Genomic DNA, 21000 nt, shown 5'->3' with positions numbered 1-21000 from the left:
TCTCAGGGGTGGGTACAGTCTTTGATTGTGCTGTCTGCTTCGCTGAGGCAGCGAAAACTATAGACAGAGTTTGTGAAGGGGAGGCCATTTTCCATGATATGCTGAGTTGTGTCCACAACTCTCTGCAGTTGCAATACAAAGCCATGAAGCACCCAGATAGGATGCTCTCTTTGATGCATTGATATAAATAGGCAAGGAGTGATGAGGACATGCCAAATTTCTTTAGCACCCTAAGCAAGGCTTCCTTGGCCTTGACATCCACATGGTTGGACCAGGTTGGGCTTTTATTGATGTTCAGTCAGTTCAAATCTTGATGAAGACAAGAGTACGCTTAATGGAACTCATGGTCTTCTCATGTCTTATTTCTTATGCCCCTTCTTTCTACACCTGATCAATGAAAAGATTGCACTTCTGCAAAGACTGCTGACTTCTCCAGCATGTGAAGTGTGATTGCAGGAATCAGTGTAATACTATCCAGCACAGCCAGAGACAAGGTCAGTGACATACTCACAAGAAGCATCATTTTCAATGTTAAAGCGGCTACATTGCCATGGAGGTCATAAAATGATGAAATTCAAATTCAAAGTAAATCTATTATCTAAGTATGAATATGTCACCATGTATTACCTTGAGAAATTCATTTTCTTCAAGGCATTCACAGAGGAACATAGAAATGCCATAGAATCAATAAAAGCTACACACAAAGAATGACAATCAATGTGCAAAGGAAGACAAACTGCAAATACAATAAATAAATAATTCTGAGAACATGAGCTGTAGACCCCTTGAAAGTGAGTCCATAGGTTCTGGGACCAGTTCAGGATTGAGATGGGTGAATTTATCCACACTGATTCAGGAGCCTGATGGTTGAAGATTAGTAACTATTCCTGAATTTAGTGGTGTGGGACCTAAGCTTCCTGTACCTCTTTTCCCATGGCAGTAGTGAGTAGAGAACTTGGCTGAGATGGTGTGGGTCAGATGAACGGTCAAACTCAGTTTCTTCAAATTTCAACGACCTTTTTGTTGTGTATTTAATATATTAGTAGTATTTGAATAATATTATAAGTATTGCTTCATTAAGCATCCTTGTTTGTTTACATAAGTTATATGTAAGAAGCATGTGAATGCCATGTCATTATGTCACATCATATGTGCATGCCTCACTAAAGTAAAAAAAAGTAGACAAGTGAGAGTAAAATGAAGCGATGAGTAACTTTTAGAACGAATCTGAGACAAGTAACTACTAGTTGAAGTGCAGTACCCTTTTTTTCTACGCAAGAGGAGAGACATGGTTGAGTTTTTTAAAAAGGGAATGAAATTCATGTGTTCATAAACAAAGAGTACTGGGTGATGATCTGATGATGATAGTAAATCAATCAATAAATAAATAAAAAGCAGAAATGGCTGGCTACATTTGAAAGATAGAAGTGTTCAACTGCACAACAGATAACTCGATCTTGTACACTGAATGAATTGAACAATATTTTCAAGTGAATCAAAAGCCAATGAGAAGTGAGTGCCAGTTTTTCTGAGTGTAATAGGTGGAAAAGCATACAGTTTGCTTAGAAATTTGACTGCTCCAACCAAACCAGCTGAAATGAGCTTTGCTGATATTGTGAATGTAATGCAGGAATATTTAGAACTGAAACTATTGCTGATTGCAGAACATTTTAGGTTTCATAAGTTGATTCAAAAAGAAGGGGATTCCATTTTAGCTTATGTGGCTGAATTGAAGAGATTGAGAATTGTCAGTTCAATAGTGGGCTTAATGATGCACAGAGCAATTGTTTAGTTTGTGGAATCTCTCAAGAACGTATTCAAAAACAGCTCCTAATAACTCATATTTAAAAGAGCAGTTGAAATCACTGTATCAATGGGAATAGCAGCCAGAGACACAATTGAGTTACAGACTAGATTGAAAGTAAGTGTGAGCAAAATAGCAACATTTAAACAGAAACCTACCTGGCCAAACAAATTGTGTTACCATTGTGGCAAGGGCTCACATACGCCATATCTATATAGATTTAAAGGCAAAACTTGCAGAAAATACAACAAAGTAAGACAAATAGAAACAGCATGTTGGGCAGACAAAAATAAATGGCCAGCAGCCCATTCCACACACTCCCCACTCTCTGCGTAAAAAACTTATCCCTGATATCGCCTCTGTACCTGCTTCCAAGCACCTTAAAACTGTGCCCTCTTGTGCTAGCCATTTCAGCCCCAGGAAAAAGCTTCTGACTATCCAGATGATCAATGCCTCTCATCATCTTATACACCTCTATCAGGTCACCTCTCATCCTCCATTGCTCCAAGGAAAAAAGGTCGTGTTCACTCAACCTTTTCTCTTACATCATGCTCCCCAATCCAGTCAACATCCTTGTAAATCTCCTCTGTACCCTTTCTGTGGTTTCCACATCCTTCCTATAGTAAGGCAACCAGAATTAAGCACAGTACTCCAAGTGGGGTCTGACCAGGGTCCTATATAGCTGCAACATTACCTCTCAGCTCCTAAACTCAGTCCCATGATTGATGAAGGCCAATGCACCGTATGCTTTCTTAACCACAGAGTCAACCTGTGCAGCAGCCTTGAGTGTCCTATGGACTCGGATCCAAGATCTCTCTGATCCTTCACACTGCCAAGAGTCTTACCAATAATACTATATTCTGTCATCATATTTGGCCTACCAAAATGAACCACCCCACACTTATCTGGGTTGAACTCTATCTGCTACTTCTGCATTTTTGCATCCTATCAATGTCCCGCTGTAACCTCTGACAGCCCTCCACACTATCCACAACACCTCCAACCTTTGTGTCATCAGCAAACTTACTAACCCATCCCTCCACTTCCTCATCCAGGTCATTTATAAAAATCACGATGAGTAGGGGTCCCAGAGCAGATCCTTGAGGCACTCCGCTGGTGACCGACCTCCATGCAGAATATGACCCGTCTATAACCACTCTTTGCCTTCTGTGGGCAAGCCAGTTCTGGATCCACAAAGCAATTTCCCCTTGGATCCCATGCCTCCTTACTTTCTCAATAAGTCTTGCATGGAGTGCCTGGTCAAATGTCTTGCTGAAATCCATATACATTACATCTATAGTTCTACCATCATCAATGTGTTTAGTCACATTCTCAAAAAATTCAATCAGGCTCATAAGGCATGACCTGCCTTTCACAAAGCCATGCTGACTATTCCTAATCATATTATGCCTCTCCAAATGTTCATAAATCCTGCCTCTCAGGATCTTCTCCATCAACTGTCTCTCCTAATTTCTTTCTTGAGCTTCTTCCTACTAGCCTTATAATCTTCTAGCTCTCTATCATTACCTAGCCTTTTGAACCTTTTGTAACCTCTTCTTTTCTTCTTGACTAGATTTACAACAGCCTTTGTACACCATGGTTCCTGTACCCTACCATCCTTTCCCTGTCTCATTGGAATGTACCCATGCAGAACTCCATGCAATTATCCACTGAACGTTTGCCACATTTCTTCCATACGTTTCCCTGAGAACATCCGTTTCCAATTTCTACTTCCAAGTTCCTGCCTGATAGCCCCATATTTCCCCTTACTCCAATTAAATGTTTCCCTAACTTGTCTTTTCCTATCCCGCTCCAATGCTATGGTAAAGGAGATAGAGTTGTGATCACTATCTCCAAAATGCTGTCCCTCAGCCACGCATTTACCCTCCACCTCACTCTATTCCTATACTCACCTGTTGTGTGGCAAGGCAGTAATCCCGTGATGGCTACCTTTATGGTCCTGCTTCTCAACTTCCTTCCTAACTCCTGTAGACTGCTTTCAGGACCTCCTCCCTTTTCCTGCCTAAGTTGTTGGTACCAATATGTACCATGACCTCTGGCTGTTCTCCATCCCACTTCAGGATATCGTGGATGCGATCAAAAACATCCCGGATCCTGGCACCTGGGAGGCAAACTACCATCCGTGTTTCTTTGCTGCATCCACAGAATCGCCTGTCTGACCCCCTAACTATAGAGTCCCCTTTCTCTGCTGCCATCCTCTTCCTTTCCCTACCCTTCTGAGCCACAGGGCCAGACGCTTCCCCCAGATGGGTCTTACCCCCAACCATACTGAAGCAGGAGTACTTATTGTCAAGAGGTACAGCCACAGGGATGCTCTCTAGCCTCTGACTCCTGCCATTCCCTCTCCTGACGGTTACCCACTTATCTGTCTCCCCAGGCCTCGGTGTGACTACCTGCCCTTAGCTCCTCTCCATTACATCCTCACTCTCCCTGACCAGACGAAGGTCATAGAGCTGCATCTGCAGTTCCCTAATACGGTCCCTAAGGAGCTGCAGCTCGATGCACCTGGCGCAGATGTGGCCATCCGGGAGGCTGGGAGTCTGGTCAACTGAAAGTGAATTAAGAAGGGTACTGGATGATGCCACAGCAGTGTTCAAGAATGGCATTGGAAAACTCAAACATATCAATGGTAAAGTAGCGTTAAATGAAAATGCACACCCAAGTTTTACAAAGCCCATCCGCTTCCTTATACTATCTGTGACAAAGTAGCCAGTGAGCTCGATCAATTCTTTCCAAGGTTGAGTGGAGTCCATGGGCAATGCCAGTGGTCCCAGTAGCCATGAAGTATGATCAGGATCTGTGGTGAGTTTAAGGTCACCATCAACCCAGTACTGAAAGTAAATCAATACCCTCTACCCAGGACAGAGGATATCTTTGCAAATCTTTCTGTTGGGAAAGTGGACTGAGCTGAGACTACCTACAGGTGGAGATGAAAGAAGAGTCCAAAGTGTTTCTCAGCATAAACACCCACAAAGGGCTTTACTGCTATAATAGGCTTATTTTTGGAGTAGCATCTACACCTGAACTCGTGTATCCAGTGCAGCAATGCTGCTCAGCCACATTATTATCTGGATGGCATCACTATTACCAGTAAGGATGACAAGGAACATCTCCAAAGTCTCAAGACAGTGTTAAAAAGATTAGAAGATCATCGGCTCAGAGCACAATGCAATAAGTATGAATTCTTTAAACAAAGCATCACTTCCTGTGGTCACACCATTGATGCACAAGGTTTACACAAGTGTGCTAAGAAAAATCTAGCAGTGGTGGAATGTCCCAAAGCCAAAGGATGTGGCACAGTTGTGGTTCTTTTTAGGGTTTGCCAATTACTATAACAGGTTTCTGACAAACATGGCTACTGTGCTCTACCCCATGAACTTTTTACTACAGGTCAGAAGAAATGGCTACGGATAAAGCAGTGTAAGATGGCTTTCAAAAAGGTAAAGCAAATGGTGACACAGACACTATACTTGCACATTATGTTCCGCATTGTCCAGTGGAGCTTGCTTGTGATGCCTTGCCTTATGGTATAGGTGCAATCATATCACATGTTGTAAGTATTGGAAGTGAGCGCCCCATTGGCTTTACATTATATTCCCTTACTGCTGTGGAGAAAATATACGCACAGATTGACAGAGGGGCCTTGAGTCTGGTTTGGAGTGTAAAACATTTCAACCAGCACTTGCATGAGAGAGAGTTTACCCTCATTACTGATCATTAGCCACTAGTACCCATTTTCAATCCACACAAGGGTGTTCCGCTAACAGCAGCAGCACAAATGCAGCACAAATGGGCTCTCTTTCTTGGAGGACACAATTACAAGATTGAATTCAAGAGGGCAATTAATCATGGAAATGTTGATAGGTTGTCTGGATTTCCCTTGGGAAAGGAAATGCCTGAAAAATTTACAAAAGAAAACACTTCTCTTGAAGTATTCACCCTAGGGCAAGACAAAAGTCTCCCAAAAACAGCAGAGATGACTGAAAGAGAAACCAGAAAAGACCCCACCCTGTCTCAGGTCTACATGGTAACCCAACATGGCTGGGATGTGCAGCAGAAATTCCAGTTCCCACATTTTTATCAGTGGCGGTGTGAACTTGCCTCAACAGGTGTTGCCTTACGCGGAGATTGAGAATTGTTGTAATATCCAAGCTGAGAGCTAAAGCTTTGGAAGAGCTATGTACCAGTCATCTAGGTGGGGTCAAAATGAAAGCATTGGCTTGAGGCTTTGTCTCGTGGCCTGGGATAGATCCACAGATCGAGCAGCTTGCCTTGTACTAGGAGAGGATTCGTGTGGATTTTGCTGAAGCATTCATGGGCACAAATTTCTTGGTAATAGTGGATGCAGCTACAAGGTGTTCCCAATATCCACCACTACAGCCTCGCACACTGTTGATGTGTTATGAAACCTCTTCACAAGGATTGGTGTTCCAGAACACTTAGTCAATGACAATGGGCCACAATTTGTTGTGGAACAGTTTTAGTTATTCCTGAAAATGAATGAGTTAAGACATTTTACATCTGCACCGTACCAACCAGCCACAGCTACAGCTACTAAAAGGTGTGACGGTAGCGTAGTAGTTAGCACAACGCTTTACAGTACAACCCATGCGGGATCAATTCTCACCGCTGACTGTAATGAATTTGTACATTCTCCCCATGACCACGGAGGTTTCTTTTGGGCATCCTGGTTTCCTCCTAGAGTATTGTCCATGTTTCGGGCCAAAACCCTTTGGCAGGACTCCGAGGGGTTTCGTCCCGAAACATCGACAATACTCTTTTCCAACATCAACAATACTCTTTTCCATAGATGCTGCCTGGCCTGCTGAGTTCCTCCAGCACTTCGTGTGTGTTGCTTAAATCGGGGGGATTGCTGGGTGGTACAGCTTGAGGGGTCAGAAGGACCTACTCTGCTCTGTACCTCAATACATAAATATAGTTGCAAGAAAAAGTTTGTGAATCCTTTGCAATTACCTGGTTTTCTGCATTAATTACTCATAAAGTGTGGTCTGATCTTCATCTAAGTCACAATAATAGACAAACACAATCTACCCAAACTAATAACACACAAACATTTGTATTTCCTCTCATCAATACTGAGTGCACCATTTAAGCAATCAGTCTAGGTTCAAAAAATTATGTAAACCTCTGGGGTAATGCCTTCTACAAAAGCTACTTGGAGTCAGGTGTTCCAATCTATGAGTTGAGATTGGAGATGTGGGTTATAGAGGCTTCCTGCCCTTTAAAATAGACACACAAAGTCAGGCTACTGACAGAATCTGCGCTTCTCAAGAAAGATCTGTTTATGTGTACCATGCCTCGATCAAAACAACTTTCAGAGTACCTTAGAAGAAGAATTGTAGAGACCCATCAATCTGGAAAAGGCTGCAAAAGCATTTCTAAAGACCTGAGTATTCATCAGTCCACAGTAAGAGAAATTGTCTCCAAATGGAAGAAATTCAGTACTGTTGCTACTCTCCCTAGCAGTGGGCATCCTACAAAGATCAAATCAAGAGGATAATGTAGTAGGTTGAAAGAGGTGAAAAAGAACCCAAAGGTAACAGCAAAAGACCTGCAGAAATCTTTAGAACTTGCTAAAGTCTCTGCTCATGTGTCCACTATAAGAAAAGCACTGAACAAGAATGGTGTTCAAGGAAGGACTCCATGGAGGAAACCACTGCTCTCCAAAAACACATTGTTCCACGTCTCCAGTTTGCAAAGACTGCATGGGTGTTCCATAATGCTTCTGGGACAATATTCTGTAGACAGTTGAGACAAAAGTTAACCTTTAAGGCAGAAATACACACTGATTGGAGGAAAAAGAGCACGGCCCACAGACACCAAAATCTCATTCCAATTGTGAAGCATGGTGGAAGGAACATCATGGTCTGGGGCTACTTTGCTGCTTGCAATCACTGAGGGAACAGTGAATTCACAATTGTATCACATACTTTTTCCAACAAATACATGTCATATTAGATCATTTTTCTCAATACGTAAATGAACAAGATGAACAAGTATAATGGTTTTTTTGTGCTATTTATTTAATTGGGTCTACTTTATCTAGTTTTAGGACTTACATGAAGATCTGATCACATATTAGGTCATATTTTTGTAGGAATAGAGAAAATTCTAAAGGGTTCACACCACTTTAAATAAATAAATAAACAAATAAACAAACAGATAAATAGATAGATAGAAAGATAAATGAAAGAATGAATGAATGAATGAATGGATCGATAGCTTGGCGGTAAGGTTTGTCCAGAATCCAAAGAACACACTGTGAGCAATGTCAGCAGAACACACTACACTGATACTGAATCCGAAGCTTGCGAATGTTGTCCTTGCATAGCACAGTGCAGCACATCCCTCAACCAACAACCCACCAGCTATGCTGAATCCCGGCAGTCCCTTGCGCTCACACTTGGATCTCCTCAAATCCAATCTCGGAAGGAGTATGCAGGACAAACAGCTGAGACCAATTGAAAGTTCCTCAAACAAGGAGGTTCAATATTTCACTCCTGAGCCAACAGTTCTGGTGAGGGACTATAGTGGTGATCAAATGTGGGTACTTGGAAAGATTAAGGACAGAACTGGACCACAATCCCCCACAGTGGCGATCGCATCTGTTGTCATCTGGAGATGACACATCGATCAGTTGAGGAGGGCAGAGTCAATTGTTAGAGATGAAAGGTGTCCAGAACTGTCAGAACCATTTCTACAGTCCCAGAGTCAATTCCTACAGCCACCATGGAGAAGGCTGCCATTATTTCAGAGCCGTAAGTCTCACCCATCAGGCAGGGTGAACCTCTTTGTTAGGAAAGACGTGATCCCACAAAAGTAAAATACCCTCCACAATGATCAAATCTTTAGGCCTGAATGGGACAATTTAAAATTTACTTTGTTGTAGATGTCTATATAGTAGCTGTATTATATAGTATACTGTTCATACAGTGTGAGAGTGTGTGTGTATATATATATTTATGACTCTCTATATATGAATAGAGAGAAGTATGTTTCATATTTGAGTTCAGATGCATTCTATATTGAATTGTAGTTTATTGCTAAGCAGGGAGGAGTAATATTTGAATAATATTGTAAATATATCATTTGATTACGCATTCTTAGTAATTTACATAATTCATTACGGGTAAGAGGCACATAAATGGCAAAAGTCATAATGCCAGCACATCATATGTTTGTGCCTCACTAATGTGTAAAACAAAAAAATAGGCACGTTTTATCCCTGGGCTCCTGTGTTCTTCTTTCAATTAGTTTTATGTTTTGGAGTTACAAAACATCACAATTTTATCACAAATTCTGTTCTGTTTTAATTGAGGTATGAATAGCAAAGTCTGTTCAACATGCTGCAAAGATATGCAGAGCTGTTGAATGATAATTTAGTTGACTATTTAAATCATCTGCTAGACTTAAACTCTGCAGGGTTCCTCCAGCAACTTGTATGCATTGCTTTAGATTTCCAGCATCTGCAGACCTTCTCATGTTTAAATTCTAAAAGACAAAGTTCTAAAAATTCAAAGAGGTAAACCTTTCTGTACTTAATGGAAAATCAGCATGTAAAATTGAGTGCCAAATTTAATCAGGACTTCCCTGTGCAAAATAGGACTGTGTATCACCCACACAATGTCTGTTATGCGCCTACACACATTAAGAAAACTCAGCACTTAACAGCAAGAGTAAGCATTGTGAAACCAGTACAGGAAACACTCATCAGGCCGGGCAGCATCTGTAGAAAGAGAAACAGTTTCAGGTCCAGAATTCTTCAGCAGAAGAGCAGGAGTAGTCATCCTGGACCTTCAAGCCTACACCCACCCCAGTCATGCCTATCTTTCCCCGGCCTTATTGTTCATATCTTTCAGATTCCCCAAACTTGTTTCATAAATGTATTGACCTCTTCTCTCGCCCCCATGCTCCTCTGGTATACAGAATTTCAGAGATTCACCTCCTTAGCTCTCTGCCTATGCCCTTTCATAGAACACAGAGCACCACAGCACAGCACGGTATAGTAGTCCCTCCAGCTCAGGATGTTGTGCCGATCATTTAGCCCACTCTATGGTCAATATACAGCTGTCAAATTGCCTTTAATAAAATACTTATGAAGTGCCTTGAGACGTCCCATATGTATTAACGCAGCTACATTAATGCTTGCTGCTGTTGTGACTTAGACAATATACTATTTAAAGGTTACACGTTTCCTCTTTAGAACCATGAAGTGAAACCTCCAGTTCGTTCTGTCCTTAGAGCGCTGTGCCCCAGCTCTAAGTATTTTGGGGTCTTAATATTCCTACAGTTTTCTTCTTTTTCTCTCCGTGATACAATTTCCAGGCACTTACTAAAGGAGAGACGCCGAGAAGAACTAGTTACTGCCCGACAAAGAAGGGAAGTTAGAGCAGTGGCTCCACTACCAGATCCAGGACAGTTCCCATATTCATATCGTGGACGTCCACGCTGCTCACAGCTTGGAATGCACAAGAGACGAACTGCACAAATCCAACAGTCAGCGTCGGATACGACAGGCAACCAATCACTATGTATAGGGCAAGTGGCGGAGTCCAGCTTGAACTTTTACACTAATATATATGGCAGATTTGTAACAACGGGGCTTTAAAAATGATTTTATCACACTGCACAACCAGCTAGAGCCGCTTGGGCCGTGCGCGCTATTTACATATGAATGGTCCGCTGTCGGCTGCTGACCGCTAGCTCTCCCATTGCGCGTTCACAGTCACACTGTTGCTGGGCAGAACAGAAAGCGAAGACACGCAGCAAACCAAAAACCGAGTGCATTTGCGCTTGGGTTAATTTTTTTTTAAAAAGCATCTCTCACATTCCTGCAAAGATTAGCAGTGTTACCGATTCCAATGACGTTTTACTCTCAAAAGGCCTTTTGATCTTTCAATCATTTTGCACTGAGCAGCGGTAAGTAGATCAGATATGATCTAACCGCATCTTGGAAGCCCTCCCCCGCAGCGCTCTCATTGGCCCTGCGGTACCCCCGTTCTGCCGCTCTGTGTATCGTTTCAGATCCGCTGGCTGCTCCTACCGTAACCCGCACACCTACACAAAATAATCGGCAGATCCCCAAATGAATAACCTCTGCCTTCTCTGGAAAGGAGGCGCAAAGCAAGAGGAGGTTATTTCCGAGGTAGTGAGTGAGAGCGGTTTATGATGGCATTCCTGGCCGGGAGCACTTTGCGCATTAGTTATGTTTGGTGAGGTAAAGCTCTGTCTAAATTGTGAGATGAGCCTACCAATAAGACTGAATACATAGAAAATTTACAAGGGTGTTTCCATTCCCCGTTCTGGCTCCGATCTTACCCCTTCTCTTGCACCTCATATACCGTCTGGGTTGTCTCCAGCCCGTTGGCATGAACACTGAATTCTCCAACTTCCGGTAATTCCCTCCCCATCCCAGTTTCACTCTGCCCCCTCCTCCAGCTGCCTATCACTTCCCTCATGGTTCCGTTTCCTTAAACTACCCATTGTGTTTTCCCCTATTCCTTCTTCATCTATTCCGCCTATCCCCTCCCTGATTCCCCTCCCCCACCCCTTTATCTTTCCCCTTACTGGTTTTTCACCTGGAACCTACCAGCCTTCTCCTTCTCACCCTCCCCCCCACCTTCTTTATAGGGCCCCTACCCCTTCCCTCTACAGTCCTGACGAAGGGTTCCGGCCCAAAACATTGACTGATTGTTTCCACGGATGCTGCCCGACCTGCTGAGTTCCTCCAGCATTTAGTGTGTGTTATTAGGATGCAGCTGGTTCTTGAGGTTGTGAGTTATAGGGAAAAGTTGAATAGGTTATGACTATTCCCTGGAGCATAGGAGAATAAGGGGAGATTTGATAGAGGTATACAAAATTATGAGGGGTATAGATAGGGTGGAGGTGGCGAGGTGGAGATACGTCTCTACCAATGGAGGTATATGGTGTCCCTTCCCTCCACTCACCTGTAGGTCACCCTTGGGCAAGGTGTAGCACCTGTGTAGTCACCCCGACCAGGGTCATGTGAAGCCATGGGAGCAGGTGGTGGATGGTCGTATGAGCAGCTGGTGTATATCACAAATCCTGGTTAGGCGACCACTGACACCAAGCAAACTCTGAAGAGTATTGATAATGAATGGGGTCATGCATCTTCTAAAGACACTGCCCAGAAGAAGGCAATGGCTAACCACTTCTGTAAAAAAATTTGCCAAGAACCATCTTGGTCAAAAGACCATGACTGCCCACGTCATACAACACAGCACATAATGATGATGACGACGATAGATGGGTAAATGCAAGCTTGCTTTTACATTGAGATTGTTTGAGACTAGAACTAGAGGTCACAGGTTAAGGGTGTAAGGTGAAATATTTAAGGGGAACCCGAGGGGGACTCAGAGGCTGATTGAGCTGCCAGTGGAAGTGGTTGGTGTGAGTTCGACTGCAACATTAAAGAGAAGTCTGGATAAGTACATAGATGGGAGGTGTGTGGTAGGCTATGGATCTAAGCAGAATAATGATTCAGTGCAGACTAGTTGGGCCAAATGGCCTGTTTCTGTCCTATAGCACTCTCTGACAATATGATTCTGTAACTTAAAACCGTGACCTTGACTGACAAAATTACCAAAAAAAAAAGTAATTATTACTTTTATTGATTCCATAAGACCGTAAGATATAGGAGCAGAATTAGGCCATTTGGCTCATTGCATCTGCTCCGCCATTTCATCATGGCTGATCCAATTTTCCTCTCAGCCCCAATCTCCTGCCTTCTCCCCGTATCCCTTCACGCCCTGACCAATCAAGATTCTGGTAATTTGCAAAAAAAATCTGGCTTCTGCCCTTTTCTTTTCAGTCCTGATATATGGTCTCAGCCCAAAACGTTGACTGTTTATTCCCCTCCATAGATGCTGTTCTAAACTGTAATGTTCCTCCAGCATTTTGTGTGTGGTAATAATACTGTTTAAACATTCTGCGCATCTCCACAACATTTGAATTGGAGTGTCCTACCTTAGTAATGTATTTTTATCTATACTGAAGTCTGTAGTCTGTTTGGTTTTGGATGTCATCGACAGAAAGAGTTGATTGGGACTGATGGACAAATGTTTTCCACAGAGAACCTAGGAGTAGCAAATATTGTTGAAAAGGACGAAGAGGCACAATGCATGTGACCTTCACCTCATGAGAATTCCATGAGAAATACCGGGAGCAGCATCCACCATTCTACATGGACCTTGACTGTCTTGATCAAGCGGGACTGTGCTGTAGCCTAGTCAGTATGACTGCCCATGGAAATTGGTAATTCATTTATTATTGTCACATGTACCAAGATACAATGAAAATCTTCTGTTTGCATACAGATCATTTCATTCATATCTACAGTACTGTGCAAAAGTCTTAGGCTCATATGTATAGCTAGGGTTCCTAAGACGTTTGCACAGTACTGTAGTAATTTTGTGCATTGCACTTTACTACTGCCGCAAAAAAAAACAAATTTCATGACATATGTGAGTGGTGATCAACCTGATTCTATTGTGGACTGAGAGTGGGAAGGGGGCCGGGAGAGGGGAATGTTTGATTACCTGACTGGCAGACCACAGTACGTGTGCTTGCAACACTGTGTGTCCAACAGAGTGATCAGCAGCTCTGGGGCTCCACAGGGGACTGTCTTGTCTCCCTTTCTCTTCACCATTTACACCTCAGACTTCAACTACTGCACAGAGTCTTGTCATCTTCAGAAGTTTTCGGATGACTCTGCCATAGTTGGATGCATCAGCAAGGGAGATAAGGCTGAGTACAGGGCTACGGTAGGAAACATTGTCACATGGTGTGAGCAGAATTATCTGCAGCTTAATGTGAAAAAGACTAAGAAGCTGGTGGTAGACCTGAGGAGGGCTAAGGCACCAGTGACCCCTGTTTCCATCCAGGGGTCATGCTGGAGGATTAAAAATACCTGGGGATACAAATTGACAATAAACTGGATTGGTCAAAGAACACTGAGGCTGTCTACAAGAAGGGTCAGAGCTGTATCTATTACTTGAGGAGACTGAGATCCTTTAACATCTGTCGGATGATGCTGAGGATGTTCTATGAGTCTGTGGTGGCCAGTGCGATCATGTTTGCTGTTGTGTGCTGGGGCAGCAGGCTGAGGGTAGCAGACACCAACAGAATCAACAAACTCATTCGTAAGGCCAGTGATGTTGTGGGGATGGAACTGGACTCTCTGATGGTGGCATCTGAAAAGAGGATGCTGTCCAAGTTGCATGCCATCTTGGACAATGTCTCCCATCCACTACATAATGCACTGGGTGGGCACAGGAGTACATTCAGCCAGAGACTCATTCCACCGAGATGCAACACTGAGCGTCATAGGAACTCATTCCTGCCTGTGGCCATCAAACTTTACAACTCCTCCCTTGGAGGATCAGACACCCTGAGCCAATAGGCTGGTCCTGGACTTATTTCCTGGCATAATTTACATATTACTATTTAATTATTTATGGTTTTATTACCTTTTAATTATTATGGTGCAATTGTAACGAAAACCAATTTCCCTCGGGATCAATAAAGTATGACTATGGCTATGACTAATAGTTAGGAAAAGGGGAAGGGAGAGGGGAGGGAGCGGGATGCACTAGAGAAATATTCTGTTTAGAACTATATTTATGTGCCCAAGACTTTTGCACAGTCCTGTACTTTGAGATAGCACAAGTGGATAAAAGTAACAGAATGCAGTATATGTTGTTATAGTTTGGGAGAAAGGGCAGTGCATTTAGGAAAATAAAATGCTAGGGCCATGATGAGGTTGGTCAAGAGATCATCTTCAAGAATTTATCTCCCTTTTATTTCTGCTGCATAGTCAAAGATAATACGGCGTGGAAACAGGCACTTGGGCCCACATGCAACACACACAAAATTCTGGAGAAACTCAGCAGGAGAGACAGTATCTATGGAGGGAAATAGGGAAATAAGCAGATTGCATTTTGGACTGAGACCTTTCATCATTTATTTTCCTCAGTAGTTGCTGCCTGACCTGCTGAGTTCCTCCAGCATTTTAGTAGCATCCACAGAATCTCTTCTTTCTTCCCTTTAGCTCACATGCCCATACTGCCATCAAAAACCTATTTATACTAACCCTACAACTATCGTGTTCTATTTTCCCCACTTTCTCAGCAAATCCCACAAATTCTACCTCCCACCTACACAACAGGAGCAAGTTACAGTGACAAATTTACCCCCCGACCCACAGACCTTTGGAATGGAAGTGAGAACCCCGAGGAAACACATTTGGACACTAGGAAAACATGCACACTCTACTCAGACAGCACCGGAAATCAGGATGGAACCAAGACTGCTTGGGCTGTGAGGTAATAAATTATGATTTTAACCAATGAGTCCAGGCTCAGTCTGAGTGCAAAAGCAAAAATGGGAAGAAGTTATCAGATTAGGCAATATTTGTGGATGCAGGGTCTCAACCCAAAATGTCAACCTTCTATTTAAAGATTATAAACATAAAAGATTTTGCAGATGCTGGAAATCAAGAGTAATACACACGCACAAAGTGCTGGAGAAACTCAGCAGCTCACAGCATCTATGAAAGGGTATAAAGAGTTGACATTTCGGGCTGAGACACATCATCAGGTCTATTTAAAGAATGCAATGAAATGTGTCATTTACATCAATGACTAACGTAGTCCAAGGATGGCGGAGCAGATCGATGGGCTGAATATATAATGTTCCGTCTAAGGTGTGTGTGTGTGTGTGTGTGTGTGTGTGTGTGTGTGTACATACCTTTTGCTACCAGTGCACAAAGGAATTTAAACTGCACACAAGAGGTTGTTGCCCTCTACCTCGTTGGCATGTTAAGTATATTTCACGATTGTATGCAATCACATTTCCTTTTCCGGTTTCTGATTCGGATGGTGTTGACAACATGGGGTTTGCAATGATTTGTCTGCAGATTTGAGGACTGGCTAATTTGAGAACTTGTTTTTATTTAAGAAATCATTCAGTGTGCACTTGTTGTTGTCACTGGTAAAAAATTGCACAGCGCAAAATTTTTGTGCACACTGGTCATTACAAATTAGAGGGAACATTGGCTGAATGGCCTAATTATGCTTCCATATCTTATGGTCTTGTGATCTATATACTGTATATATGCCTAAGACTTGTGCATAGTACTGCATATATATCTTCAAAGCTCAAAGTAAATTCATTATCCCAGTGCGTATATGTCACTTGTCACTTTATGCTATCTTGAGATTAAATTTCTTGTAGGCATTCACAGTAGAGCAAGGTTCCACGATAGCACAGCAGTTAGTGTAATGTGGTTACAGCTCGGGGTTTTCCAGAATTTGGAGTTCAATTCTTGTGTTGTTCTGTAGGGAGTCTCTGTACAAATTTCACAACGTAAGCCAGTGAATAATCTGATTCGGAGTTGGTATGTTGATAAATCCAAATGACCACTTGCCGTCAACCTTTGGGCTGCTCAGTTGAATATCCAGAGTGTAGTTTGGATCAGGGAACAACATGTGATCTTACTTTAATAGTTTTTTTTTATTTTGTTGGATGTCAATAAACAGATAACTTCTTGAAGATTAGAATGAAGTAGGACCAAGTGAAGAACAAATCTCTTGTAGAATGTGCGAGCTGATACACCCCTGTCATGTTTACATTCATCTCTGTGAAAGGTTGTGTTTGTTTGAATAAGAACCCTATGGGCAGGATGCCATTGTAATCAAGTTAGGCTGGGATGTTCTGCCTGAATAGACTCTTCAGATGAGAAAATAACCTAGGAGAGCCTAATGCCTCAGTTTAGAATTTAAACTCTCCCCATTCCCTTAGTTGGGTTTCTGTGTCATAAGCACAATACTTAGGGCTAGCAAGTAGAGACTTGTTGTGGGTAAATGGAGAATTCTAATCATGTGGAGTAGTCAGTATCAGAGGCATAGCAACAGTAGTTTTTTTGTTACTTTTGTGAACCACTAGGCAAAGACCGGTTTAGGGAGTTAGATCGCAGAATACTGAATCAGCTATTATCTCAATGTGTTAGCTGGCAGTATCCTCAGAAAATGGGGTCCATGCTTGCATGCAACACGATTCAGGCAAAATTCTGGTACGGCCTAATAAGTGGCAAGTACCACAAGAGTATCAGGCAATGGTCATCCCAGACAAGGGTCTAACCACTTATAAACACAAGAGATTTTGCAGATGCTGGAAATCCAGAGCAACACACACAAAATGCTGGAGGAACTCAGCGGGTCAGGCAGCATCTACTGACGGGAATGAACAGTCTATGTTTTGGACCGAGACCTTTCATCAGTATGCATTACCCTTAGGACTGATAATCCCTGTACCAGTCACCGCTGATACATATTTTGGGTAGAAAGCGGTTCAGAAGTGGAATAGCCTGACACCAAATGGTCTTTTCCCCATCAACACGTACCAGTCAGGAAGCTCAACATCCACCAAGAAAATCCCTTTGATTCAGTACGTCAAACATTCATTTCTCACTACCAGCAGACAATGATTACAGTGTGCACCATTTACAAAAAGCACTGCAGTTACTCGTGAGAACACCTCCAAAATCTCTGGTCCCTACCAGGAAGGTAGCAGCTCTACTAGCAACGCCACTGTGTCATCTCTACTCTGGGGAACACCAGCTCTACGTCCTGAAACCGAATGACATTTCTATCAACCACGCACTGTACCATAATCCAGAGATATTTAGAAAGATTGCTGAGTAATCATTTAATTCATTTTATTTATCAAATTGCTAACTGACTCTAGATGAATATACTTGATGACTCTTGAGTGCTGAAATGTAGAATATTTTCTATCTGGTGGTATTGATGACAGCGACAAGTCATCCAATTTAAAATGCCTGGTATAAACAGTAAATGTCTTTCTACATTACCTAACAGAAGGATTGCGCTAAGTCTGTGAAATTTGTTTTTTTCCCCAAGAGAGGGGCCATTTTCTACAGCAGGCATTCCTGAAAGGGATTAACAGTGAATTTTAAGATTTCCATGCTGATTCCTTGTAGATTTTGAGCAAAGAGATTATCTTTATTGGTCACACGTACATCAGAACAGCTAAACGTACTGAAATGTGTCAATTGCACCCATGAGGATTGTGCAAGTGTCACCATGTTTCCAACACCAACACGGCACGGCCACAGCTCACTAACCCTAACCACTCATCATTTTGGAATGTGGGATGGAGCCATAGCACCCAGGCGAAACCCTCAGGCATTGAACAGAATGAACACAAACTAACCTGGAACAAGGCTGAGGATGTCCAATCATTTAACTTTAGACTCTTACAACAAGTAACAAGGATATTGTCTCCCCGTCAGTCACTAAAATGCAGTACAAGAAAGATAAATGGGTTTAACCTTGCACTCCTTCAGTTTGCATCAGCTTTTGCTCTTATCCTTCTAGGATCTTAATTAGACATTATTTAAGTGGATGGCAAAATCCAACAAACTGCAATGGTCATCAATAATCTAGACAGCCACACTTTCTTCATATTGACAAGCCAAATATACCAAGTGGTTCTGCTATACACCCACTATAATTCCAATTTTTTTTTGCAAGAGATAGAGCCTTTCCCAACACTTGCTAGGAATTCCCAGCCCAGTAATGGAGATAGAGCTCACGATATCTGAATCAGAATCAGAATCAGGTTTATTTTCACTAATGTATGTCATCATTATTTTTTGTTTTATGTCACAGTACAGTGCAATATGTAAAATATACTATAGGTTACAATAAGAAATGTAAAAATATAGATGGATAGATAATGCAACTAGTGCAAAGTAATGAAGCAGTGTTCATGGATCCTTCAGAAAGAATAATGAGCTGTTGCCTATTATCCACCAATTGATCAGACTACGGTCAAGATTGGGGGAGCACAATCTGTTTGCTTACTAATTGTAGATAAATGCAGAGGGCATGAATTGAAGATACGTTTAGGTGACTCGTGTCGGCTCCATTCATATAAGTGTTTATCAATTGACCCAAAAAAAATTCTGATTGTTTGTATATTGGATTACAACAATCACCAGTATCCTCTCTAAACTCTAAAATAATTTTGTGAGATATAATCCCAATATTTATATGGGTTATTGGCACCCACTGTTCTTAAGAAATCTCAGCTCCCCTTGTAACTGTATCAAAATTTAAACCAAACATGTAAACCTGCTAGACACTGGGTTTAAAACTAATGTAAACCTAAAATAACTCTGTTTCTTTCTCAACAGATGCTGTCGAGCCTGTTGAATATTTCTGCTTTCATTGTTAACTTTTAACCAATCACCTCGAATGAGAAACTAGGCAAAAACAAATAACACACATCAAAATTGCTGGTGAACACAGCAGACCAGGCAGCATCTCTAGGAAGAGGTACAGTGGACATTTCGGGCCAAGGCCCTTCGTCAGGACTAACTGAAGGAAGAGCTAGTAAGAGATTTGAAAGTGGGAGGGGGAGGGGGAGATCCAAAATGATAGGAGAAGACAAGAGGGGGAGGGATGGAGCCAAGAGCTGGACAGGTGATTGGCAAAAGGGATATGAGAGGATCATGGAACAGGAGGCCCAGGGAGAAGGACGGGAAAAATCCAGAAGATGGGCAAGGGGTATAGTCAGAGGGGCAGAGGGAGAAAAAGGAGAGAGAGAGAGAGAAAGAATGTGTGTATATAAATAAATAACGGATGGGGTACGAGGGGGAGGTGGGGCATTAGCGGAAGTTTGAGAAGTCAATGTTCATGCTATCAGGCTGGAGGCTACCCAGACGGAATATAAGGTGTTGTTCCTCCAACCTGAGTGTGGCTTCATCTTTACAGTAGAGGAGGCCGTGATTAGACATATCAGAATGGGAATGGGATGTGGAATTAAAAATGTGTGGCCACTGGGAAACTGGGAAATTTGTGGCAAAAACAAATGACCAGTTCTTCAACATCTTCTCATGGAGATACTGGAAAGTCACTGTGTGCAGGACAGAAGCCCAAACGTTACTAATCTTCTCACTCAACCACTGAGATCCGGAAATCACTATCAGAAGAATATGAACTGATGTCCCTCACAGAATCACTGAGAGGCTGCACTGAATAGAGCAAACAAACAACCAATGTGTAAAAGACAAAAAAATTGTGCAAATGCAAAAGAAAAAAGAAATAATAATAATAAATAAATAAATAAACAAATAAACAATAAATATTGAGAACATGAGATGAAGAGTCCGTGAAAGTGAGTCCATAGATTGTGGGAACAGTTCAGTGAAGTGGCAAGTGAAGTTGAGTGGTTATCCCTCTGGTTCAAGAGCCTGATGGTTGAGGGGCAATAAATGTTCCTGAACCTGGTGCTGTGAGTCCTGAAGCTCCTGTACCTTCTTCCTGATGGCAGCAGCGAGAAAAGAGGATGATCTGGGTTGAGAGTTCCCAACGATGGATGCTGCTTTCCTATGACACTTCACTGTGGGGGGGTAGGGTTTAACCGTGATGGACAGTCCACAGAAAGCTTGAAAGATAACAAAAGATTTTACTCTTACTTTTTTCTCGCTCATTCTCACTGAGAATTTCTAGATTATTTAGAGGCAGAGCTGCCCTCACAGCTGGTCGCAGATTTGCTGCTTCTTGGTATGTGTGTAAGGGAACAGTAACACGAAACAGAAATAACACCAGGCAAAGCAACACTATTTTCATTTTCTTTTTTGTACAACTCTCATTTTTAGTGGGGCGCCAAAGGTCAAAGAAAGTAATGCCTAAGCTACTTTGAAGTCACTGCATGAGTCACCCACTCTGAAACCTGAACATCCCTGAACAAACTAAAACTGAACACAAAGAAGTCTTCAGAAGCTGGAAGTACAGAGCAACACACACAAAATGCTGGAGGAACTCAGCAGGTCAGGTAGCATCTATGGGAATGAGCAGACAGTCAACGTTTCAGGCCAAGACCCATCTTTAGGGCTCATTCTCACTGAGAAGTTCTAGGTTATTTAGAAGTGGAGATGCCCTCACACCTGGTCACAGGTTTGTGCTTCTTAGTATGCCAGTAAGGGAACTGAAGATGTAATGGAAATGGCCAAATTAATGTTTGTTGCATCCTTACAAAGACAATACTTATTAAACACAGAGGGGGCTAACATTTTGAGGGTCTCAAGTCCCAAGGATACAGAGGTT

The sequence above is a fragment of the Mobula birostris genome, chromosome 10 (assembly GCF_030028105.1).
Source record: "Mobula birostris isolate sMobBir1 chromosome 10, sMobBir1.hap1, whole genome shotgun sequence".
Lineage (NCBI taxonomy): Eukaryota > Metazoa > Chordata > Chondrichthyes > Myliobatiformes > Myliobatidae > Mobula > Mobula birostris.
This window is presented reverse-complemented; position numbering follows the sequence as displayed.